Consider the following 18,358-nt stretch of genomic DNA (forward strand, 5'->3'; position numbering starts at 1 on the left):
GTTGCATGAAACCCTAGTGCATCCACTCTCCTGATATCTCCTTAAGTGTAAATCCTGAAACTGCCGAACTTATACTCGAAGTCTGGAATTTCACTGTAACTGTTCTAACTTCTATTGGATTGATATGGTTTGTTCAGAATGAAAATTTCGGGTTGTCACAAAAAGCGTTGGAGGTTGATATCTACAAATGAAGAAAAACAAGATATAATTAGATAAGAAATCCTTAATATAACAGCCAAATAAAATATTAAGGCTAGGACCTAACACAATAATTCACAATTCAGAAAAGAAATGACGTAATCCAATTCCAAATTATTTGAAGGTAGGTAAATGACGATTTACCGATTTCACCATGAAAAATGAAATTTAAATGAATTAGGTTTTTAAAAGAAATTCTTAGATCTTTTGAGAATCATTAGACAATTCAATGCCATGTTTAATCTTGATTATGCCCTTTCCATTGGTGGCTGGGATACTAAGGATCACAAACAAGTTGTGAATAACCATGCAAATGAGCCTGGTACTCTTGATTTCATTTAACTCCTAATCAGTGCGCCGATTAACCATACACGATCCATTGATCTTTTATAATTTAGGAGCTAACCTTTGGCACACTTTATAATGTAACGCCCACAAATTCAGGCTAGTCAATTTAGAGAAACTATGTGTCAAAAACTACTTTATGATAGAAGATTATTTAAAATAAATAATCTTAACTAAGTTATGTTATATTTCACAAGGGTTTTGTACATGTAAATAGTGCCAAAATCCGAGTTATAACGAGGAAGTTATGACCTGTCAAAGTTTCACGACAAAACCGTCACAACACCAGGAATTGTAAAAAGTGACTTTATGATAAAGTACTTTTTAGCCTTAGTGATCTAAAATAAATTGTAGGAGTATGTCTCCACCTACGCGTGGATATAAAGAACGTCAAAAATAGAGCTCGTAAGAAAAAGTTATACCTTCTGAAGATATAAATTTCTAAGAGCATGACTCGTGGTAGAAACACTAATTTGTCAGGGCTCACGATGTGAGCATGTTTTCTCACGATGTGAGGAGTCAAATGGACAATTTTGAAGGCTAGAATGTTGATGGAAAGTCTACGGGGTAATTTATTTAGGGCTCACGACGGGAGAAGTCATCCAGACAACTTTCAAAGCTAGAAACGTGTATGGGAAGTATACGAGATGATTGAGCCATGGCTCATGATGTGAGCATCGATTCTCACGACGTGAGAGGTTCAAAAACACCCTATAAATATCAAGTTTGACTCTTTCATTCCTTACACCAAATTCTTTTTTTTCTCTCTCTTTCTCGTTTGTTGAAAGCATTCCGCGTTCTGAGCCCGACGATCACGAACCGTTGATCGTTTGTACTTAGATTCTATCAAATCATGCTACTAATGTGAGTGCATAGTTACTTTCATCTTACACATAGATATAAAGTATTTAATATAAGTTATGTGTTATGTGTGCATATTATCTGTGTTCCTGATATATATGTGTCACACCCCGAAAAACGAAGGCGGAAACATTTCCGGGGCAAACTCCACATTGAGTATCAAATCCAATGTACATAGGAAATAAGTAAACAACCATTACATTACATATTAGAATTTACATCTGTTTCAAAAGAAAAGTTATACAAGTGATGATACATATGTATATATATATATATATATATATATATATATATATATATATATATATATAGACAAAAGTAGAGACGAGTCTTCTGTACGCTCCGTCTTCTCCAATAAGGATCGTTGGATACCTGTCTAAAATGGACCTGAGAATACAAGCAGTTTGAAAATCAGCATAAAGCTGGTGAGTTCATAAGATGTTTGCTTTTTGAAAATGTACAAGTTCACTTTGGTTTTCCGAAAAGATTGTTATCCAAGAAAATCCCATATTTTCCTATATAGAACAGTTTAGTTTTCATTTGTTACCAATTTGATTACGTGTTGTATGTTACTGTAGGAAAATCCCATATTTTTCCTAATAGTTTAGTTATCCATTCGTTTGTTAATTCGTTTACTAGTTGTTATGTTATCCCAGGAAAATCCTATATTTTCCTAAAAGTAAGTTTACTTATTGGACATCAATGTAATATTTGATTATCTATTATACTTGTCATATTATCTAGGTATTCTGATATTATAATTGTGTTACACTTGAATGTACCTAGATGCGTGCCTTCGTATTCGTATTCTTATTCTTAATCATATTCATTTTCGTATTTTATATTTGTATTCCTATTCATATCCGTATTCGTATTCGTATTTGCATTAGTATTCGTATTCCTAGTCCTATCCCTAATCCTATTCGTATTCGTATTCGTATTCGCATTCGTATTCGTATTCCTGTTGCTATACCTAATCCTAATCGTATTTGTATTCGTATTTGCATGCATATTTGCATTCGTATTCGCATTCGTATTCGTATTCCTATTTCTATTTCTAATCCTAATCGTATTCGCATTCTTATTCGCATTCGTATTCGTATTATTATTTTCGCATTGTTAGTTTAGTATTCCTATTCTTTCTTTTCCTAGTTATGCTTTCGTACTCACCCAATTCCTAGTTATACTTATGTATTCGTTCTGTTCCTAGTTGTACTTTCGTATTCGTATTAGCATTAGTTCTAATTGATGATTAGTATGAATTATTCGTAGATTATGAAATATAATTTAGATTGTAACACTTTATCAAGAAATGTATGATTAGTCTGAAAGTTATCTTCGTAATTCGAACTATTGGATTTAACACAAATTTCGATATTAAAAATATATAGAATATAGACATTTGAACTGAAAATAATAATTTTGAGTACAAGATTTCATTGTACTTTTGCTTGTATTCCCCCCCCCCCCCCTGAAAACATTTGAAAAACAATTGAAAAAGGGTAGGGGTATGAACTCACCGGTTGAGAAACGCGTCAGTTTGGATCCTAAACGTTAGTTCAAGGTTTTCAAACGCACAAGATTCCTATGTATTATGAAAAGATACACATTTGTATCTAATTAGAACTTAAATTATTTATTAGATGAGGACATATGCTTCTAGATGCGAAAACACTTCATTACAAGTGTTTGGAGGGACCCGAGTGGCATCTAAGGTCGTATATGGTTGGGACAATGTGTTTACACTTTGAGAGTAAACTCCTTATGGAGTTTTCGGCCCTAAGACCAATTCCACATGAGTTCACAGCCGTAAACTCTTGAGTGAGGGTTTTATGGTGCTAAATGGCCTTATATGACATGGGAAAATTAGCTAGGATTAAATCTAGGGCATAGGGATGGATTAGACTTACATATTGACCATTTAATGGAGTTTACGGCAGTAAACTAGGAGTTTATGGCTGTAAACTACCCCATACCCAATCCTTATGTGTTTTGGTGGTGCTAGGACAATCACATGTGATTTAAACTCATTTTACAAGCCTTGGATGGATTTTTGGGCATCATTTGACATAGCCTTAGGAGTTTACGGCCCAAGACCCCTTCTTATTGTCATGAACTCCTTACGGGGTTGATTTCCTTATCTTTTAGGCTTCTAAGTTGTTTGTGGTTGATTCTAGAATTTATTCCAAGGCTATTGGTGTGTTTAAATGGCATTTTAACACTTCAAAATGAGTTTACTCCCCATGATATGGAGTTTACGGCCCAAGCATGTTCTTGGGCAGTAAACTCATGTTTATTCTCCAAAAATTAAGTTCAAGGTGTTCTAAGTCCATTTTGATAAGCCCCTAAGTCATATCTAAGCTCCAAAGGTCGATTGGAAGGGTTTTTGGGCTCCAAAACCCATTTTATGTGAGTTCACGGCCTAGGACTGTTCTAGGGCCGTAAACTCATGAATATGGTCCTATTCCATGATTTGAGCTCGAATTTGAAGGTCTATGATGCTATACTAGGAGTTAGGGTAGTTACCTTGGTGATTTGGAGCTTAAATTTGATGTTTTTGGACTTAAATCTTGAGTTTGAGGAGAGAGGTTAGAGAGAGAGTAGTGAGAGAGAGGAAAGGCTTCAAATGAAGTGTGTTGAGCTTTAAATAGGTCCTAAGTTCCGGAAACGGTGGAATTCTACCCGATACCGACGTTAAACGGGGCTTTTGGTCGCACCCGATTAAGTTGCCGTTACCCGATATGGTCGAAACTTAAATTTTTCTAATTGATAATTTGGAATATTTTCTTGAGTTATTAACGTGTTTGAGAACCCACTAAGTCATAATAAATGACTCAAATTTAATGGCTAAATTTAATAACGAACGGAAACAATTCGAATACGACGAATTTTTAATGACGTATCAGGTTACGACGACGGAACAAACTTCGGGTTGTCACATTATCCCCCCATTAGAGGGAATTTCGTCCTGAAATTCAAAACTTTAGATGTGACTCAAGGATTTGAAAAGAGATACGGATACTTCTACTTTGTTGGATTCTCGCACTCTCAACTGAATTTGAGTTCCAGTGTGACTTTCTGGCGAATCTTCACGGTTGAGATATGACTTTGTTTCATACGCTAGTCTCTCGATTTAGGATTTCGATTGGTTCTACCATGGGGTTCAGACTTTCGTTGATTTCGGTCTTATCGAAGGAATTACTAGGGTTTCATCGAGTAGATACTCCTTAAGGACAGAGACGTGGGATACCGGATGGATGCTGCTAAGTCCTGAGGGTAGTCAGAGTTTGTGGGCTACGGAATCAATCCTAACGAGGATTTTCGAAAAATCTATGTACCTTTGGATACGCGTTTCAGAATGTAACACGCCATCTTTCTCCTTGTTGGCTACCTTGATGAAGAACGTTTCAGTTACTAATTGAGGACTATGTTTATGAAGAGGTTCGAATGAATAGGTAACAGTTTAACTTCCAGGACTAGAATTGAAAAAGGATTGCAAGCAGAAGGGTTGTCGAAGAGGAATATACCTGAGGCAACTGTGGGATCGGCAGCTGTCTCACCTTGTCCTATAGCTAGGACTCTTCCAGTGTTGCAAGTTGTTGCTGCATTGGGGCAGTTTCTCTTATAATGCCCGACTTTACCACAACCATAACAGGCCTGACTGATGCCCTCTCCGGAAGCTTGATTTGTTGGTGTTCTACAAATCCGTGCAAGGTGACCCTCTTGGCCATAATTTTTGCAAAATTTCACATGACGGGGACCGGGGATGTAGTGGTGGTAGCTGCACTGGTTACACCACGGGAGAACAACGACATATCCGGTGATAGGTGCTTCGGCTGGGAAACCTACAACAGAAACAGTAGCAGGGGTAGTGGCAGCGTGGACTGCCACAATCTGTTGTTTTTTCGAGAACTCTTGTGAAGGCTGACATTTCTCCTCCGCCTCCTAATACTTTCTTTTCTCACCACTTCTTTCTGTCGGCTCAAGTGTGGTGGCTGCTTCCTCTACATCCTCACTATGGTCGATCAAGATTTGCGCTAGGCATTTGGCGCTGTCGTATGTATCCGGCTTCGCAGCTAAAACGTTCCCTTTGGTTAGTTGGGTCAAACCCCAGATGAACTTCTCTACCTTTTTGCTTTCTGTGGTAACTATCCCCGGATAAAGAAGTGCCAAGTCGTCAAACCTTGAAGTGTAAGCGGCGATATCGAAACCTTTCATCTTCAGGTTCCAGAGTTCATGCTCCAGCTTCTGTATTTCACCCCGAGGGCAATACTCCGCGTGCAGAAGTTCCTTCATAACTTCCCATCCCATAGCATTGGCTACAGGTAGAGTTAGGGATTTGACTCGGCCATTCCACCAAGTCAGAGCTTTATTGGTAAGAGTGCAGGCGGCAAATTTTGCCTTGTCGGATTCTGAACAAGCACAAATCTCGAAGATATATTCGATTTTCTCCATCCGCCTGGTTAGAGTAATGAAACCTCCTGTGCCATCAAAGAACACAGGTTTCACACTCATAAATTCCTTATAGGAACACTCCTTCCGGTGTCCCTGGTTACCTTCCTGATTTTGGGGCTGGGGACCACCTCCTAAATTACCAGAGTTCATTTGTGACAGGGCGGCTGTCACTGCGGCAGTAATGGCTGCCTGAAGTGTTACCAGATCGATTTGAGGAGGAGGTGGTGGTGGAGGGTTGTTAGTCTTTGAGCTGGGTCTCTTTCTGGGAGGCATCTTGATCTAAAAAGATCAGGAAAGAGAGGGTGATAAGTCCTCCGAATTGAATTAAGAGATATGATACAAGGGATATCTCATTATGACAAATATAGAATTCTATTAAGCGATAAAGCAGTAATGAATTATCAAAACAGATAAATTATCACTAAAGGAATGATTGAGGAGCAACGCTAGGCTAGGGATCTCTATAACGGATTTGGCTCAAGAAATACTCCCATAGTATTTCATGTCTCACTGCAACGACGGATCATTGTTTGGGTATTGGGTAAGTTTTAGGCATGCCGTACACCATAGTCACTCCCAAGCACATGTTGGTCGTGTCTCGAATGAATATAGTTGGCCAGGCTATATTGATCGTAGACACGACTACATAACTGCCCAGGTTTAACCGCAACGTACAACACCCATTTACTTACGTTTTGTTCTACTTGTAGTTATGTATTTCGACGGTTGGGTATACTTGTATACTTTTGAAAATACTTATAATTGAGGTATAGTTTTAGTTCAGAGCACTTAGGCCCTTTAGTGTTTATAGTCTTATACCATGTAAGGTTTGGTATACTCAGTTCACTATAAATAAGGGCTCTGATACCAATCTGTCACACCCCGAAAACCGAAGGCGGAAACATTTCCGGGGCGGACTCCACGTTGAGTATCAAATCCAATGTACATAGTAAATAAGTAAACAACCATTACATTACATATTAGAATTTACATTTGTTTCAAAAAAAAGTTATACAAGTGATGATACATATGTATATATATATATATATATATATATATATATATATATATATATATATATATATAGACAAAAGTAGATACGAGTCTTCTGTACGCTCCGTCTTCTCCAAAAAGGATCGATGGGTACCTGTCTAAAATGGACCTGAGAATACAAGCAGTTTGAAAATCAGCATAAAGCTGGTGAGTTCATAAGATGTTTGTTTTCTGAAAATGTACAAGTTCCATTTGGTTTTCCGAAAAGATTGTTATCCAAGAAAATCCCATATTTTCTTATGTAGAACAGTTTAGTTATCATTTTTTACCAATTTGATTACGTGTTGTATGTTACTCCAGGAAAATCCCATATTTTCCTAATAGTTTAGTTATCCACTCGTTTCTTAATTCGTTTACTAGTTGTTATGTTATCCCAGGAAAATCCTATATTTTCGTAAAACTAAGTTTAGTTATTGGACATCAATTTAATATTTGATTATCTATTATACTTGTCATATTAGCTAGGTATTCTGATATCCTAATTGTGTTACACTTAAATGTACCTAGATGTGTGCCTTCGTATTCATATTCTTATTCTTAATCATATTCATTTTCGTATTTTATATTTGTATTCCTATTCATATTCGTATTCGTATTCGTATTTTCATTAGTATTCGTATTCCTAGTCCTATCCCTAATCCTATTCGTATTCGTATTCGCATTCGCATTCGTATTCCTATTCCTATACCTAATCCTAATCGTATTCGTATTCGTATTCGCATTCGTACTCGCATTCGTATTCGTATTCCTATTCCTATTCCTAATCCTAATCGTATTCTTATTCGTATTCGCATTCGTATTCGCATTCGTATTTGTATTATTATTTTCACATTATTACTTTAGTATTCCTATTCGTTCTTTTCCTAGTTATGCTTTCGTATTTGCCCTATTCCTAGTTATACTTACGTATTCGTTCTGTTCCTAGTTGTGCTTTCGTATTCCTATTCGTATTAGTTCTAATTGATGATTAGTATGAATTATTCGTAGATTATGAAATATAATTTAGATTGTAACATTTATCAAGAAATCTATGATTAGTCTGAAAGTTATCTTCATAATTCGAACCATTTGATTTAACACAGATTTCGATATTAAAAATATACAGAATATAGATATTTAAACTGAAAATAATAAGTTTGAGTACAATATTTCCTTGTACTTTTGCTTGTATTCCCCCCTGAATACATTTGAAAAACAGTCGAAAAAGGGTACGCGTATGAACTCATCGGTTGAGAAACGCGTCAGTTTGGATCCTAAACGTCAGTTCAGGGTTTGCAAACACACAAGATTCCTATGTATTATGAAAAGATACACATTTGTATCTAATTTGAACTTAAATTATTTATCAGATGAGTACATATGCTTCTAGATGCGAAAACACATCATTACAAGTGTTTGGAGGGACCCGAGTGGCATCTAAGGTCGTATATAGTTGGGACAACGTGTTTACTCTTTGAGAGTAAACTCCTTATGGAGCTTTCGGCGCTAGGACCAACTCTACATGGGTTCACGGCCGTGAACTCATGGGTGAGGGTTTTATGGTGCTAAATGGCCTTATATGACTTGGGAAAATTAGCTAGGATTAAATCTAGGGCATAGGGATAGATTAGACTTACATATTGACCATTTAATGGAGTTTACGGCAGTAAACTAGGATTTTACGGCCGTAAACTCCCCCATACCCAATCCTTATGTATTTTGGTGGTGCTAGGACAATCACATGTGAGTTAAACTCATTTTACAAGCCTTGGATGGATTTTTTGGCATCATTTGACATAGATTTAGGAGTTTACGACCCATGACCCCTTCTTATGGCTGTGAACTCCTTAGGGGTTCACTTTCCTTATGTTTTAGGCTTTTAAGTTGTTTGTGGTTGATTCTCGAATTTATTCCAAGGCTATTAGTGTGTTTAAATGGCATTTTAACACTTCAAAATGAGTTTACTCCCCATGATATGGAGTTTACGGCCCAAGCATGTTCTTGGGCAGTAGACTCATGTTTACTCTCCAAAAATTAAGTTCAAGGTGTTCTAAGTTCGTTTTGATAAGCCCCTAAGTCATATCTAAGCTCCAAAGGTCGATTGGAAGGGTTTTTGGGCTCTAAAACCCATTTTATGTGAGTTCACGTCCTAGGACTGTTCTAGGGCCGTAAACTCATGAATATGGTCCTATTCCATGATTTGAACTCGAATTTGAAGGTCTAAGATTCTATAATAGGAGTTAGGGTAGTTACCATGGTGATTTGGAGCTTAAATTAGATGTTTTTGGACCTAAATCATGAGTTTGAGGAGAGAGGTTAGAGAGAGAGTAGTGAGAGAGAGGAAAGGCTTCAAATTAAGTCTTTTGAGCTTTAAATAGGTCCTAAGTTCGGGACACGGTGGAATTCTACCCTATACCGACGTTAAATGGGGCTTTTGGTCGCACCCAATTTAGTTGCCGTTACCCGATATGGTCGAAACTTAAATTTTTCTGATTGATAATTTGGAATATTTTCTTGAGTTATTAATGTGTTTGAGCACCCATTAAGTCATAATAAACGACTCAAATTTAATGACTAAATTTAATAACGAACGGAAACAATTCGAATACGATGAATTTTTAATGACGTATCGGGTTACGACGACGGAACAAACTTCGGGTTGTCACAATATGTTAGACGAACGATTTATACATGTTTACATGATTTAAATTGTATACATATTTTTATACTTTTAAATATATGTTGGGTGGCAACAAGTGATGATAGATAGGTGATGATAGAAAGGTGATGTGAAACAGGTGATGATAGAAAGGTGATGAGAGATATGTGTTGCTAGAAGTGTGATGATATATAGGTGATGATAGATAGGTGATGATAAATAGGTGATGTGAAATGAGGGGAGATACCATAACATTGACTAATGATGTGGTGATGTAGTCATCTACCAGAGAATAGATTGCAACCACGGATGATTCTAGACAATCATCTGGAAACACCAGCATGCTCATAACTTGTAGGTGATGAATTATGAGTTCATGCAATGTTGTAACTACATAGTCATGGGATGATACTCTAACCCCTACTAGGAATTATGAGTTCTAGCGATGTTGCAACTACGTATTCATGTGATGATACCCTAACCCTTACTGGACACATATTGAGGGTGTAATCCCCGAATCAGTACTATCTATGCGATGTAGGCGATGATCCTTGGGAAAACTCCTTAGGAACAAACATATAAGGAAATGCGATATAAGGAGATGCGAGGTAAATACGATATACGAGATGACTCTTAGGATGAATTTTTAGGGAAGGTTAAATGAAGATAATGGGGATGGGTAATTGGGTCAATTGTTTGACGATTAAACATAATAATTATATTATTGTGGGTTGGAAACCCTATGTACTCATTGGGTTTCCCAACCGGACCCACTTAGTGTATTTGTATCATAGGTTTCTTTACAAAGCTACATTACACTAAGAGATTAATGGAGATGTAGATCATTAGTGTAAATAAGGTCAGTTAATGTTTATGTTTTTGTATTCACGATCAGATACCAAAGTTAAATGTAAAAGAAAATGTAATAGACACGTTACTACCTTGGCTAAGACCCAATCTTTGCCTAAGAGAGCCAAGTTCGAAGTGACAGCTCATTTCTCTTCACAAGGGAAGATCATTCCATGTGATCTCCTTATTCACTCACAACCAATAAGAAAGAAAATAATAGCCCATGTGATAGCCTAGAACTAACGTGACCTAGCAGTTTGTTAGCGTGAATAGCTCTCCCAGTAAGAGGATGCCACATTTCACGCTCACATGGCATGATCCCCACAATCCATTAGTAACAGTTATAAAAGGATCTCTTCCGTATCAAGGTAGGGAACCATCTTCTCTATTATGAAGACTACCCTAAATTTCTCTCTCTCTCTCTCTCTCTCTCTCTCTCTCTCTGTCTCCATAAAACTAAGTTGATCATCGGAGTGACATCCCGGGAGAACATCTAGTCGTAATTTAACAATTCTTTTGTGATTGTGTTCTTAGGCAAGCATCAAAATTAGATCGATCCTTCAGTATCCAAAGCATATGTGAGCATGTCACAACAATGAACAAAATAAATTTCTTCAAAAATGCTTTGATAACATATTTATAATGTTTTTCTTGGAACAAATTCCGCAATATTATTCTTTAAAATGAATACTCTGATTTTCAAATAAGCATAAATAATTTATTTAAAATGACAGTGAATTTGGGGATGTCATAGTTTGTATTAGAACATTAGTTTAAGCAAAATATGAATTTGTAGGATTTCTAGACTTAAACTTAGAATGCTAAGTGATGATTGTGAGACGAGTGTCGATTATATTTTAGGTAGTACACCTGAATTGACACAAGCACTAGCTTACTTTTGGATTAGACACCTAAATTCCTTTTATGTGCTAAATGATGTATGTTATAGTTATAAAGATACCTTATATGCTATTATTTGATCGGATTTATGCTATGTTGCTGACCGGATCTAGAAACCTTATGTGTTTACGATTTTAAACGTCCGACTATGATATTATAACTAGAATGTAACATTTCAGAGTGACAAGGAGGATTCAAACGTCTATCGTAAATAAAGATTTCCTGTCTAAATTATCGTCACTGCACAACGAACGTCTGATTTGGTGTATAGATCGAAATGGTGAGAACTCACAGCATATTAGGAAATGTTAATGAAACCAACAACCATGGGTGATTTTGCATGCACAAGAGGTACCATTTACACCCGAGCCAATCACGATGGTTGGAGTCCATGAAGTGATTTAGACTATGATAGCTGAACAAATGAAGGAGATGAGGCAAATGTTGCTTAATAGGGATGAACCTATTGTGTCTATTATGCATACCAAACTGAAGAAAGAACTATTAGAGGAGGGAAATTACAGTCGTATTGTGAGTCAAGTTGGACCCTGAGTGGTCAGGAGGAACAACCCAGACACAACGATTGACAATGATGGGTGTATGTATAAGAACTTCTTGGGTGCCAAACCACCAAGTCTTTCTGTAAGCCCAAAGCCAATGGAAATTATGGAATGAATCTCTGAGATGGAAATGGTATTTGAAAGTTGCAACTGCAGCGATAAGAAAAAGATCGTATTTGAAGTCAAAAAACTAAAGACCAAAGTTTTGAGTTGGTGGAAGTTTTTTGTAGATACAATGCAATGGGGAGAATCCATGCGGATGACATGGGTAGCATTCATGGAGAAATTGAAAATGCAATATTGCACAGAGAGAGATCTGCTAGACCTAAAAAACAACTTTTAGAACTTGAGGAAATGGAAGATGAGTGTTGATGAGTATGCTACTACATTCACCAACAAGATGAAGCTATTCCCCTACTTGGTGCCTACTGAACTTTCCAAGATATACAAATTTGCTAACGGATTGCCAACGGACTTTGGCCCAATGGTCACAATGGGAACTACTTTGAAAACAACTGATAGAGCAGTTAAGAATGTAGAGACCCAAATAAGAGAAAAGGGTCTAGAAAATGATAAAGCAAGAGAATAGAGAAAGATTAAGGTATCCTTGAGATCTGATAAGAAAAGAAGAATCATGATGTCTAACCTGAATGACCACAATTATGGAGGTAGTGGTGGAACCAAGTAGTGTGAGAAGTGCAAGAAGAAGCACTTAAGAAAATGCGAGGGAGAAGTGACCTGCTATAAGTGTGGTAGGATCGGTCACTATTCCAGAGATTATACATTCGACAACAGGAAGTGCTACAAATGTAGAGATGGTGGGCATATTTATAAGAACTAGCCAAAGAAGAACGAATCTGCAAGGAAAAATACGTCGTTGAAGCCAAAGGCAAGAGCATTTTAGATGATCCTTGATGAAGCAAGTGACAATGCAAGAGATCCAGAGTGAGGATCTATATGTCCTAAGATCAGGATAAGAAGTAGCCATATAAATAGAATCATGTGGTGTAGCCGATTATAAGAGGCCTAGTGTAGGGTGAACTTGAACATCCATGTAAACATTTCAATAAATAATATAAACCATAGATATGCTATCCAATGTGTTAAATAACTAAGCAAAATACTTGTATGGTGACTTGGAAAACTGCGAGACAATACTTTGGATGAGTATAGGTATGTGTGAATGGTAGTAGAAGCCTATACTACTGCAAGCACAGGACTCACACTAGTATCAAATAAAGTCCGACTAAGACGAGTATGTTATGTGTTTCAGAGAACCAAGATCGATGTAACATCCAAATTAAGCTAGAAAATTGAAATGAAAGATAATCGAAGCGATCCATATATGTATCGCGAATCATTGTTAAAGTAAGAATCTTGTAGCTAGAAGTACTACATACTTGAATGTGACTATATCACATTATGTGACAACCCGTAATTTCTTTCTTGTAAAATTTAAACGTATCAATTAAGGATCAAACTTATTTCCTTAAGTATCTTAATATAGCTAGATAATGAAATTATAAGGATACAAACCTAGCATTCTTAGGTGTTGTGTGTTTTGGAGGGAAAGTATTTCGGACCGCAAACCCTCGCAGCCGCAAACGAGCCCTCGGACGGCTAACGGTTCGCGTACGTGAACCACCCTTCGGCCGTGATATCCACTCTATATATATTAGTGTTAATTGATTTTGTCTCATGTCTTCACTTCTGACCGTAAAATCAAGACTTTTTCTCTCGATATCTTCAACTGTGAACAACTTTTCTCTCTCAAATATCATCCTATCTCTCTTAAATCTCCTTAGAGCTGTTTTAGATCTTCAATTTTTCTTCATATCTTCAAGATCCTTTGGTCCTGTGAACCATTGAATCATCATCATTTATCAAGAACATCAAGCCGTGAACTCAAGAACACCAAGTGTGCTTGGACCGTGAACACCCAACTAGCCGTGAACCACTTCCAGCCTTCCCTTTTCGACTCTAACACCCTATTTTGTTGGTTAAGCTTACAACTCGATCCTTTTCCTTGTTATATTTATAATTTTGATCACTAAATCTATATATATATATATATATATATATATATATATATATATATATATATATATATATATATATATATATATATATATATATATATATATATATATATATGTCTTAATATGCTAAATAGGACTCGTTGTGCTTCGGGACTTCACCCGTGAAACTTATCATCGTATATCGAACATTCAATCAAATAACTCACATAAGGTGAGTTCGTACCCCTACAATTTTCTATTTTAAATGCTTTTAGGGGAAGAATACAAGTAGAAAACAATGTAATTGTTCTATTCATTTATATGTGGAAACAAACAAACCAAAAGGATTTCTTATACTTAAATGTTGTTAAAACCATTTTAAAAACTCTTTTAAACTGTTTTAGATTTTTTTATTTATCAAAATCATATTCAGGTACATATTTATGTATAAGTATGCATTAACCGACTTAGGACTATTGCAAAATACCATAACTCTTGTTCCTTGTTTGGTTGTGGGCTTAGGGTAGGATCACTAGTCTAACTGTCAGTTAAATCATAATAATACCGTAACTCTTTGCCCTTGTAAAGGAAGCTTTGGAGCATTGTTGAGCAAGAAGAAGAAGGAGAAGGTAAAAGAACTCGAGGAAGAAGAAGTAGATCCAGATTATACTCCTCTTTGGCCATCTTTTCTGGTAATAAAGCTTTCATCTTTATTCTTGTACTACTAGATCTAGTTTGTCCCCAAATTGATGGTGTTTAGCTCAAAAACCCCAAATTTCTAGTGATGAAGCTTTGTAATCAAGCCATGTCTCGGATCTAGTCTGTCTTGAGCTCCAGGAGATCAAGAAAGCCACCTTTTGGCAGCCGTGGCCCGTTCTAGTCAAATAACCCCCATAATGGCCAAGTTTGAGTGCTATTGCTTCATTGCATCATAGATACACGTAACGTTAGCAACTTTACGTGTTTAGATAGTCCCAAAAGCACAGATCTATGAATTGGATTCATTAAAGCTGATTAGAATCGACTGAATGGATACTGCATGCTAAGGACTCGACGAGTCGTTCTTGTGACTCGGCGAGTCAGGTCGTGAGTCTTAGATTCCCGGTTCAGTAGTAGCGAGTCTTTTTAGTGAGTAGAGTAAGGACTCAACGAGTAAAGACATGGATCTGAGTCTAGAGGAACTCGGCGAGTCTACGCCCTAACTCGGCGAGTCCAAGGCAATCTCCTTACCCATAAGAACAGACTCGACGAGTTGTTCATATAACTCAGCGAGTCGGTTGAAGGTTGGCATGATATCGCCAAAGAAGGGGAACTTTTCAAGTTGTAGCTAAACTCGGCGAGTAGAGTTGGGTAAGGAAATAGAAGGTAAGATTGGGACTCAACGAGTTGGCAGCCCAACTCGGCGAGTCAGGTCAACGGGTTGATGACTTTGACCAGGGGTAAAATAGTCATTTTACCCTAAGATTAGTTATCAGTGTTTGATTAAGTGTCTTTTGGGAATTATAGTCGGGAGTTACCGGAGCAGCGGTCAAATAGTTTCCGATCAGCATTTCACCAGTCAGCCTTACGAGGTGAGTTTTCCTTCCAGTAGGAATGGGTCTACAGTCATAATGTCGGCCCATTTAGTTAGCAGCAATTCCGGATTACAGTGCGATGTAGTAGTTCAGTATCCTTAATGTCTTTGTGATACATACATGTTATGAGTTATGTGTTCTGGACTATGGTCCGATGCAGTATGCAGTATATATGTTTATGTTATATGCTATGATTATGTTATGCTATGTTCAGTCAGTTCAGGACTTCGGTCCGATGAAGTGGGTGAGGCCCTAGTCAGTTCCGGACTTCAGTCCGATGCAGTTTTGGACTTCGGTCCGATGCAGTGGACGAGGCCTTATTTAGTTCCAAACTTCGGTCCGATGCAGTTCCGTACTTTGGTCTGATGCAGTGAGCAAGGCCCTAGTTAGTTCCATACTTCAGTCCGATGCAGTTCCGGACTTCGGTCCAATGTAGTGGGCAAGGTCGTATATAGTTCCGGACTTCGGTCCGATGTAGTGGGCAAGGCCTAGTATCTGCTTATTATTATTCTGTATGGTATGGAGTAGTTTGGGGTAGCTCACTAAGCTTCGTGCTTACATTTTTAGTTTTGGTTTTAGGTACATCAGCTACCAAGGTTAAGGGCTCGGGATGATGGCATGGCACACACCACAGTTTTAGCCTGGGAGTTAGACTCTAACATTTTGATATGCTCTTGACACTAGTTTCGATTTGATAAATTTATTATGACATTTTGAGATACACGATTCATGGTTTTTATCTTTTGATATCCGATATAATGGTTTAGTAATGTTTTCAAAAAAACGTTTTAGGTTGTACTTTTGGGATGTTACAAGTTGGTATCATAGCCTTGGTTAGAGGGATTCGGGCACACTCTCGGGTGTATCTGAACTCAAACTAAGGAAATGGTATAAGGTTTTTAAAAGAAAAACATTTTCGAAAAGAATTTTGAAAAAGAAACTTAAAAAGAAGAAAAGAGCTTTGGAAAGAGAAAAGGGTGTGGTGCATGCGATCAACTGAGCTCAAGTAAGTACTCCAAAATTACCCATACAAGTTTATCTTATGATTGAAAGTTTCAGTAGAACAACATGCTAGATTAGGACTAAGGATCTAGGAAGATGCCTTATGTTCCTGTTATATGTGTTTCAACTTTACGAGAATTGCATGCTAGTATCATATGCTAGTACAGTTTCTTGTTATGTGGATAGTGTTGGATTAGTGTCTAAGTCCATAACTATTTTGGTATGTACTTGACCCGATTATGAGCATGGTCCTTTTGGGTTGCCTTCACCATAGCAATATGTAGGATGATTTAAGGAGAGAAATGTTTAAATATGATTTATTAATATATTATGAGAATAATATATTAAAGGAGAAATCATATTGTTTAATTAATATTAGTCAAGAATTAATTAAGAATTAATTTTTGTGGCTAAAAGATATTAATTAAAATTAGGGGACTGGACTGCAATTATTGTATAATTGAGTTATTGGGCTAAGGAATGCTAAAGGAACAAGGGGTGAACGAAATTATGATGGAAGCCCATCATATTTTTGTCCATGGCCTTATCCAGAAGGTTTCATGGGCTACTTAGAGTTTAAGTTGTCCATTAGGGTTTTGACTGAAACCCTAGCAGCCCACACAAGTATATAAAGGACCCCTTAGGCCCCAAAAACGTGTGAAACTAATTCTCTAGGGTTTCTAGTCGTTTTTGGGCAACCTCCTTTCTTCTGCTCTTCATCCATGTTGCATAAGATGTTTGTGACTCCATTAGAGGTGCAACACTTGAGGCACTAAGCTTTCTAAGGCCAATCCAAACAAGGAATTGATTATTATTGCTATATAACAATTAAAGGTAATTCTATAAACCCTAATTCAGTTTATAATATGTTAGATCTAAGTTTATTAGTCTTGGATTCAAAGCACGTACAATAGAGAAACCTAGATCCAAGCATTAGGGTTTGTATGAGCACATATGAGTGTTCTTATGCCTAAAACCCATCAGATAGAACCTGCTTGAGTTAGTTTACTTTGTCTGAATGTTGCTTGCTTTGTTCTTTGTGGGACACGGAGTGATGGGAGTTAGCTATTAGGAGGATACGTCAAGTCACATGCAATCAGGGTTGAATAATCTCATAGTGTTGGATTTGACCCTATTACATAGCTCTTATCTGAGTCCTAACTGTTGTAAGGATGCGTCCCTTACTCGAAGGATTATATGAGCCTCGTTGCATGTGATGGTATCCATATGGTGGCTAATTGGAATTACAAGGAGGCCTTTAGCAGCTAAGAACTAGGTTGGGTGGAATTGGAGATCTCCCTAGGGCAAGCCTAGGATGAGAGTAGCAGAGACCAGTAGCAGTAGAATGGACTTGGTGGAGCCAAGGCAGTTCTTGAGGAAAGTACGGATAGATATGGTAGGTAGTATGGGCACGTACTACAGAAAGCATAGGATCCGTACTTGAACCAAGGAAGGCTGAGACGAGACATGGAAACTTGTAGTAGTAGCGATCCCTCGAGATATATTAGTATTCCTGATGTTTGTAATTATGTGTTTTCAGAATGGTGGTTTTATGCCCTTGACCAGCAATCGGCAGTTCAAGTGCTGGTGAGGGATCGGGATCAGGCTTGGGGGTTGAGCATTTGGATAAGCAGACTAGGCAGTTTCTCTCCTCAGAGGTTACTCACATCATACTCGAGCAGACTCCTTTGATCTTCGGTTCGATCAAGGAGGGTATTTTGGAGCTGATAGACGAGAGGTTGAGCACATTCTATGCTGAGGTGGTGGCCATGATGGGGTCGCGCACCCTTACTTTGATGGATTTCAGAGCATGTGGAGCTCCTGACTACCATGGGGCGCGAGATCCCATTGCGAGTACCAGGTGGTTGGTGGATGTCGCCAATACATTCCACACCAGCATATGTC

This window comes from Lactuca serriola, chromosome 1 (assembly GCF_051521515.1).
Source record: "Lactuca serriola cultivar US96UC23 chromosome 1, Lser_US96UC23_V15, whole genome shotgun sequence".
NCBI classification, from domain to species: domain Eukaryota; kingdom Viridiplantae; phylum Streptophyta; class Magnoliopsida; order Asterales; family Asteraceae; genus Lactuca; species Lactuca serriola.